Source organism: Schistocerca americana, chromosome 5 (assembly GCF_021461395.2).
Source record: "Schistocerca americana isolate TAMUIC-IGC-003095 chromosome 5, iqSchAmer2.1, whole genome shotgun sequence".
NCBI classification, from domain to species: Eukaryota; Metazoa; Arthropoda; class Insecta; order Orthoptera; family Acrididae; genus Schistocerca; species Schistocerca americana.
Genome location: NC_060123.1, coordinates 17,909,408 through 17,918,325, shown reverse-complemented (window position 1 = coordinate 17,918,325; position 8,918 = coordinate 17,909,408). Strand labels below are relative to the sequence as shown.

Sequence of the window (8,918 nt, the reverse complement as noted above, 5' to 3'; positions counted from 1 at the left end):
TAGTAATAGTGCCCCCAGGAACAGTAAAAGCTGTCGTTGCTCTATCCCTCTGACGCTACTTCCAACTGGTGGTATCCACTCCATAAATCCATAGACGTAAAATACTTATATTGTCCCTGATTATTCAATGTGTCCGTGATATTCGGAATCGGATATGCGTCCGAACTGGTTTTCGCATTCAGAAACCAATAATCACAACAAAACCTATATTTCCTTGTACCATCGACCGACGTCTTAGGTACGAGAACTACATTGCTTGAATACGGACTGTCGCTATGCTCTATGATTCCATTCCGTAGTTGTTGTTCTATAAACTCCTCTAGTAGCCGTTGCATATGACGTGTACCGTATATGATTTGCTAAGCACTGGTGTATTATCCTCCGTTGGTATGTCATGCTTCGTAATCGGTGTTGCCGGTAATCCACTTTCCGTTCCGAATAAATCGCTAAATTTCAGTAACAATTCCTCCAACGCGACCCTGTCGTCTCCCTGCAAATGCTTTCATTTTCCTCTCAATTGCGCTGGATCGTGTTTTCCTTATGGTTAGCCTCTAAATCCTCCCTATCGAGGTCATCTTCATCAAAAAATCCAAACGTGGCCAACAACAAATCTTTCGACAAGCTAAAATCCGCTCTGCCGCAGTTACCTATACTTACAGGAACCCTATAATCTCCTTCTATGTAACTTGCATGAGCCAAACTCCTTCGCACAAAACAGTGCGCATTATTTAACTCCTCATTACGCGAGAGTGGCTCCACCATGTACAACGTTCCTTTGGTAAGTCCGTTTTTATCGAAACCCAGATTACCTTCCCCGTACCTGCCGGTATGTTATCCTGCTGATCGACCTTCAATGAATCCGTTCGCACTTCAGCTGTCGTCACCTTCGCGGTAAGTGCGCCTTCGACATTCGTCCATTTCGAACCGTTTCCCCAATGCAAAACATTGTTCCACAGAGTTCCACTGTTTGTTGCCAAAGATCTATCTCCGCACGATGTTTGTCAAGGACGTCCAGTCCGAGAATCACCGAATACCCCTCGCCCACACATGGTGACACCTCTACCCACTCGCTAAACTTAGTTCCTGCGATCACAACCGTCGTACCCAATGACACCACTTTATTATCCCCCACCCCACGTAACCTATAACGCGGTGGCTCAAGCCTTCTCATGCTAACCAGGTCTAGACTAATAAGACAGATTTGCCCCGTGACAACCAGAAACCTCTGTTCCCTTCCGTTCACCAAGCCTACAAGCGCATTACCTAACTCTGACTGTAGAAGCCGTCCCGTTCTCGTTTAACGGCTGCTGTCGCCGAGGTTCCGCCCTACTTTCACTTCTGCAGTTCACAGCCCGGTGACCCATTTCCCCACATGAGTCACACTGCAAATGACGCTGACACTGCCTCGTTATATGCCCTACCAGGCCACAACTAAAACACTTTATTTCCGCTGCCAGAACGTTATGCTCCACCCTTTGCCTCGTCGCATAATCTGCCTCCTCCAAGTATGTGGCAATCATTAGAGCCGCCGCAAGATCACTGGGATTCTCCATTCCCACCCGACGTCACATCTCCGGCGTACTCCCCGCAAAAACACATCTAAGCTTGAAACTTCGTGGCAGATTAAAACTATGTGCCAGGCCGAGACTCGAACTCGGGACCTTTGCCTTTCGCGGGCAAGTGCTCTACCAACTGAGCTACCCAAGCACGACTCAAGCCCCGTCCTCACAGCTTTACTTCTACCAGTGCCTCGTCTCCTACCTACCAAACTTTACAGAAGCTCTCCTGCGAACCTTGCAGAACTAGCACTCCTGAAAGAAAGGATATTGCGGAGACATGGCTTAGCCACAGCCCACTGTGCGATTTCTTGTCAGGTGGCTGAGCAAGCTCAATTGCGTCAAGGGGCAGTGCACGGTGATACAGCGGTATTAAGAAGTATTCCTTTATTCAGCTAGTTTACAGAAGTGTAACTCGGCAAACCTCCCACGCACTGTTCCGCGAGTCCGGCCGTCTCAGCACTCCTGGAATTCCGACCCCGCTGCTGCAGTCCTCAAGGCCGCCCAGTGATGCCCTGCCCCGCGCTCGCCCGGTCGCCGCCCGCTGTCGCCGCTCTACTGCCCGAGATTCCGGAGGCTGCTGCAGTCCCTGGTCCACACCGCCCTCCACCCCGTTTGGCCTGCTCCATCCAACCATGGGACGAAGGTGGCTGTACTGGTCGCCCGTAGCTCTCAGCCACTGCTGCTCCCAGGACAGTACCGGCCTCGAACCCGCACTCCCCTGGACGCCGTGCTGCAACTTGCCGCTAGTGGTGCTTGCAAGGTGGCAACACCTGCAGCTGTCCCTAATGCTGTTTTAGCGGTGCTGCGCCTTCTGCAGCATACTCCTCTTCTGGACTCCGGTATGCCAGTTGGGAAGTGAACGTGGCCTGCAAATCACTGTCACTGCCGTCCTTCAAGCAGACATAGAAAGAAGGATCCTTTATTGTATGATTATATGACAGCGGAACAAACACTGGTAGCAGTTGCTTCTGTAAAATATCTGGGAGTATGCGTACGGAACGATTTGAAGTGGAATGATCATATAAAATCAATTGTTGGTAAGGCGGGTACCAGGTTGAGATTCATTGGGAGAGTCCTTAGAACATGTAGTCCATCAACAAAGGAGGTGGCTTACAAAACACTCGTTCGACCTATACTTGAGTATTGCTCATCAGTGTGGGATCCGTACCAGATCGGGTTGACGGAGGAGATAGAGAAGATCCAAAGAAGAGCGGCGCGTTTCGTCACAGGGTTATTTGGCAACCGTGATAGCGTTACAGAGATGTTTAACAAACTCAAGTGGCAGACTCTGCAAGAGAGGCGCTCTGCATCGCGGTGTAGCTTGCTCGCCAGGTTTCGAGAGGGTGCGTTTCTGGATGAGGTATCGAATATATTGCTTCCCCCTACTTATACTTCCCGAGGAGATCACGAATGTAAAATTAGAGAGATTAGAGCGCGCACGGAGGCTTTCAGACAGTCGTTCTTCCCGCGAACCATACGCGACTGGAACAGGAAAGGGAGGTAATGACAGTAGCACGTGAAGTGCCCTCCGCCACACACCGTTGGGTGGCTTGCGGAGTATAAATGTAGATGTAGATGTAGATGTAGACCGTGCGGTCTCCAGGTACCCTGTCCCACCCTGGTATAGTGTCCACGGAGGCGGAATACAGCCCGAACAAGTACATAGAAACAAAGTACAGATTTCACAGAATATTTACAACATCGCTGCCAGACTGGCCACTGTAAGCACAGGTCCGACCCGACTCTCGGCTGACGTGGCACACCTCTCAAGCTAAAATTGCCTGACTATTTATACTGCTTTTCCCCTCGCATCTGACGTAGTGTCAGAGAGAGACAGAAACTATTGCAGCCGGCTGGGATGGCCGAGCGGTTCTAGGCCCTTCAGTCTGGAACCGCGCGACCGCTACGGTCGCAGGTTCGAGTCCTGCCTCGGGCATGGATGTGTGTGATGTCCTTCTGCCAGGACCAGTTTAACGTATCAAAACCAAGTAACACAACGCCCATGGACTTCCTGTCTCCTGTCTCACTATCACGATGCGTCGTGGTGTCTACAGGTGGATCCAAGTCTAGTGAGAGCGCTCCAGTGCCTGTGGGTTCCTTATAGTAAATATGAAGGCATATACAAGCTGGATGGTCCTGTATTACGACAGCTGAGCTGACTGTCATTTTGGAAGCTCTGCTATTCACGCAGATGACCACAGCTCACACAATAGTCATAATATCTAAAAGCCCTGCAATTGATTAGAAACCACCAGAATAGTTGTACCAACCGCGTAATTGCTACATTTGTCGATGTTGTGTTTTGTGATGGTGTGGATGAAAGGCCTCTCTGGGATACCTGGAAATGAAGGAGTAGAAGCTTTAGCAAAGCAGCTATCTCTGCATGAAATTATTAAATATGATCGATGCCCTCGGTTGTCATTGAACCGACAAGAGGACTCGTCGACAACATGTAAAATCAAAGAAAGGCACAATGCTCTAATTTATTCCATGATTCCCCGAGTACCGTGGTATAATAGGACATGAAAATCGATGAGCCTAATGACAGCCATTGCACGGCTGAAGTATAATCATTGGAAGTTCAAGAAACACCTCTATCGGCTCAGCCTCAACGCTACCGCTCATTGCGTTTGCTGAGAGGACGAAGATCGCAACCGCATGTTCCTACAATGTCCTCGGAACACGCGTCACATCGTCGTCTTTACAAGTAATCTTCGGGCATTGGTCATCAATTCAAAAGCAGCCTCTAGACATTTTTAGCATCACATTATACAGCAACGTATAAAATATTGTGCGATTTTGTTGCAGTGCCAACATCCAGATCAGTGCCGTTAATGATATTTAGAACGCCAAGAGAAGATAACCTGACTATACACCCATGTGCTACTCAGCAGGGTGTGCAATGCTCAGCCTATAAATATATGTCACTTTATTCCTCCCATACGTATGTTTCTGAATACTGTTGTATCTGTACTTGTGTCTGAAATATACAACTCTATTCGTCGTATACTGTTCTCATGTTCCTTCTAGATGGTACTTATAGACTTTCACAAACGTTTTGCTATCTATCCGCAGCGTTGTACAACACGTAGGAAAGAATATTTTACCCCTAATTAAGACACAAAATTGTTAACATAGCTCGAGTTGGCATTATTCCAAAAATGTTGGTTGGTTGGTTGGTTGGTTTTTTGGGGAAGAGACCAAACAGCGAGGTCATCGGTCTCATCGGATTAGGGAAGGAAGTCGGCCGTGCCCTTTCAGAGGAACCATCCCGGCATTTGCCTGGAGCGATTTAGGGAAATCACGAAAAACCTAAATCAGGATGGCCGGACGCGGGTTTGAACCGCCGTCCTCCCGAATGCGATTCCAGTGTGCTAACCACTGCGCCACCTCGCTCGGTTCCAAATACACTCCTGGAAATGGAGAAAAGAACACATTGACACCGGTGTGTCAGACCCACCATACTTGCTCCGGACACTGCGAGAGGGCTGTACAAGCAATGATCACACGCACGGCACAGCGGACACACCACGAACCGCGGTGTTGGCCGTCGAATGGCGCTAGCTGCGCAGCATTTGTGCACCGCCGCCGTCAGTGTCAGCCAGTTTGCCGTGGCATACGGAGCTCCATCGCAGTCTTTAACACTGGTAGCATGCCGCGACAGCGTGGACGTGAACCGTATGTGCAGTTGACGGACTTTGAGCGAGGGCGTATAGTGGGCATGCGGGAGGCCGGGTGGACGTACCGCCGAATTGCTCAACACGTGGGGCGTGAGGTCTCCACAGTACATCGATGTTGTCGCCAGTGGTCGGCGGAAGGTGCACGTGCCCGTCGACCTGGGACCGGACCGCAGCGACGCACGGATGCACGCCAAGACCGTAGGATCCTACGCAGTGCCGTAGGGGACCGCACCGCCACTTCCCAGCAAATTAGAGACACTGTTGCTCCTGGGGTATCGGCGAGGACCATTCGCAACCGTCTCCATGAAGCTCGGCAACGGTCCCGCACACCGTTAGGCCGTCTTCCGCTCACGCCCCAACATCGTGCAGCCCGCCTCCAGTGGTGTCGCGACAGGCGTGAATGGAGGGACGAATGGAGACGTGTCGTCTTCAGCGATGAGAGTCGCTTATGCCTTGGTGCCAATGATGGTCGTATGCGTGTTTGGCGCCGTGCAGGTGAGCGCCACAATCAGGACTGCATACGACCGAGGCACACAGGGCCAACACCCGGCATCATGGTGTGGGGAGCGATCTCCTACACTAGCCGTACACCACTGGTGATCGTCGAGGGGACACTGTATAAAGCACGGTACATCCAAACCGTCATCGAACCCATCGTTCTACCATTCCTAGACCGGCAAGGGGACTTGCTGTTCCAACAGGACAATGCACGTCCGCATGTATCCCGTGCCACCCAACGTGCTCTAGAAGGTGTAAGTCAACTACCCTGGCCAGCAAGATCTCCGGATCTGTCCCCCATTGAGCATGTTTGGGACTAGATGAAGAGTCGTCTCACGCGGTCTGCACGTCCAGCACGAACGCTGGTCCAACTGAGGCGCCAGGTGGAAATGGCATGGCAAGCCGTTCCACAGGACTACATCCAGCATCTCTACGATCGTCTCCTTGGGAGAATAGCAGCCTGCATTGCTGCGAAAGTTGGATATACACTGTACTAGTGCCGACATTGTGCATGCTCTGTTGCCTGTGGTTATGTGCCTGTGGTTCTGTCAGTGTGATCATGTGATGTATCTGACCCCAGGAATGTGTCAATAAAGTTTCCCCTTCCTGGGACAATGAATTCACGGTGTTCTTATTTCAATTTCCGGGAGTGTATGTACCGAAGGCGTTGTGTTACGAGTGGAATTTTTGTAACATAATGCTCTGTGTATCCTGTGTCATATTTTCACCGTTTTTATTAGTTTCAGTATGACGTGGATTCTGTATGAATCTGTCCTTTGTTAACCGTGTGTAACTTCGCACCAGGATACGGCTTAAACTACCATACGCTCTACATTCACAAAACAAATATTAGAATCGTATTTCCGGTATTTATATGACTGTATGGACACGTACCTACAGCCAAAAAAGAAGAGGGAAGAAGGAGAGAGAGAGAGAGAGAGAGAGAGAGAGACAGAGACAGAGAGAGACAGAGACTTGAAGACCATCAGCGCAAACTGGAAAGGATAGGAGCTGACTTTAAGCAAAATTAATGGAATATAGTACGTGCTAGTAGGTGAAAAGATCCGATATGATTTAAATACATTTAAATACATGGTCAGAGTTCATTTTTTGGGATCAGTCACCACTGTGTAGCATCTATCAGTTTTGTCCGGAGTAAGGCGTTGGATTGTTTAGGGGAAGAGACAAAACAGCGAGGTCATCCGTCTCATCAGATTAGGGAAGGACGGGGAAGGATAGCGGCCGTGCCATTTCAAAGGAACCATCCTTACATTTGCCTGGAATGATTTAGGGAAATCACGGAAAACCTAAAGCAAGAAGCCAGACACGGGATTGAACCGTTGTCCTCTCGAATGCGAGTCCAGTGTGCTAACCACTGTGCCACCTCGCTCGGTCTGTCCGGAGTAACTTAAGGTGGAAAACAATGCTGTGATTATGAGGCTGGCAGATGCGAGACTCGGATGTGTGGGAGGCGTTCTAAGAAAGTATAATTCTTGCGTAAGAGGAGTGTTTTGAAAACCTTTCGTTGACAAATTATTGAGTATTGTTTGTTGGTCTAGACCCTTAACAAATTGAGATAAAGGAAGAGAATTTATTAAAGAAAACCTGGAGGATTAGTCGCATTTTTTAAGTTAGAATGAGAGTGTCACAGCAATATTGAATAATTGTAATGAGAGACGTTACAAGAAAGACATGTATCTCAGAGATCGTTACTCATAAAATTCTCAGAGTTCACGTTCCAAAATGGGTGAAGAACATATTGTATATATAACGTCCTACCACACAATGATGAGCCGAAACATTACAACCACATTACAGCAGCTCGTGGTGTCCTTAGGCCCGCGTCATGCAGTAAGAAAGGTACGTGAACGGAGCAGACACAAAAGGGGAATCATTGTAGTGACACTCGGTCCGAAAATGGGGAAATCCAATTACATAATCGATTTGACGACGAGGAGATTGCTATGGCCCAGCGCTTGGGAACAGCACCTCGGAAACGGCGAAGCTAGTTGGTTATCACACTTTGCAGCGCTAGTACTTGTCTTAGACGTAGGAAAGGGGAACTTTGTTAAAAATTCAGTAAAGGGCCGGCTGGCCGATGAAGTCTGGAGCTGCTGGCAGTGTGTGGTAATAGTAGGCAGCCAGTAGACCAGGCAGGGTAAACATGGCGCGGAGGTGCAGTGACGTATTGAATGTACGATTTGTTTGGAGTGGAGCAACAGCAAGGCGGGGAACTGCCGCATTGCTTTAAGTTATTGCGATGTATGAGGCGAGGCAGTAGGCCACAGCCGGGAGTGTCGATGTGTAAGTGGCTGACGTATGGGAATTTACCCTTTCCATAGTTTGGCTGGCTCTGAGCACTATGGGACTTAACTTCTGAGGTCATCAGTCCCCTAGAACTTAGAACTACTTAAACCTAACCAACCTAAGGACATCACACACATCCATGTCCGAGGCAGGAGTCGACGTCTAGCATAGTCTTTTGTAGTGCGGTATAAGAGGACTAGTTCATACACTGTGCATTGATGCTTGCAACTCCATATATTCAGCCGCGACAGGTGGAAGTTGCTTATTTATCCAATATCGTCCGCTTACGTTAATTCACGGATTTTTTCTTCAAGGGGCCCGTATTCGTCGAGGAACTAACTGCAGGGGAAATTTCTTGCAAATGAATATTCCTCTCAGCTGTAAAGATGGCTCGTTCGATTCGCAAAATCGTGTGTTGGTTGTGATTGGCAAGAACGCGCCAGTAATTATACCTAAGGCTTTGTAATGCATTATGTCGATTCTCTGGAGCGTGCTGTCTGAGGCTGTTCCGTAGCACCGACGTCCATAGTCAGTGTCATCGCTGTCCGCTGATCAGAGCATTGCCACTCTCCAGTCGTAGCTCTGATGAGTCTGAGTGATTTTTCAAATTGCTGTTGTTGTCTTCAGTCCAGAGACTGGTTTGATGCAGCTCTCCATGCTACTCGATCCTGTGCAAATTTCTTCATCTTCCAGTACCTAATGCAACCTACATCCTTCTGAATCTGCTTAGTGTATTCATCTTTTGGCCTCCCTCTACGATTTTTACCCTCCACGCTGCCCTCCAATACTAAATTGGTGATTCCGTGATGCCTCAGAACATGTCCTACCAACCGATCCCTTCTTCCAGTCAAGTTGTGCCACAAATTTCTTTTCT

The 8,918-nt window shown here is 48.9% G+C and overlaps 1 non-coding gene across 1 annotated transcript; it reads right to left on the bottom strand.

Moving 5' to 3' along the window:
- Window positions 1-1,633: 1,633 nt before the first annotated feature.
- Trnas-cga lies at window positions 1,634-1,708 on the bottom strand. The gene has a single exon. It is a non-coding gene; the product is annotated as a tRNA-Ser (tRNA).
- Between the last annotated feature and the right edge of the window lie 7,210 nt (window positions 1,709-8,918).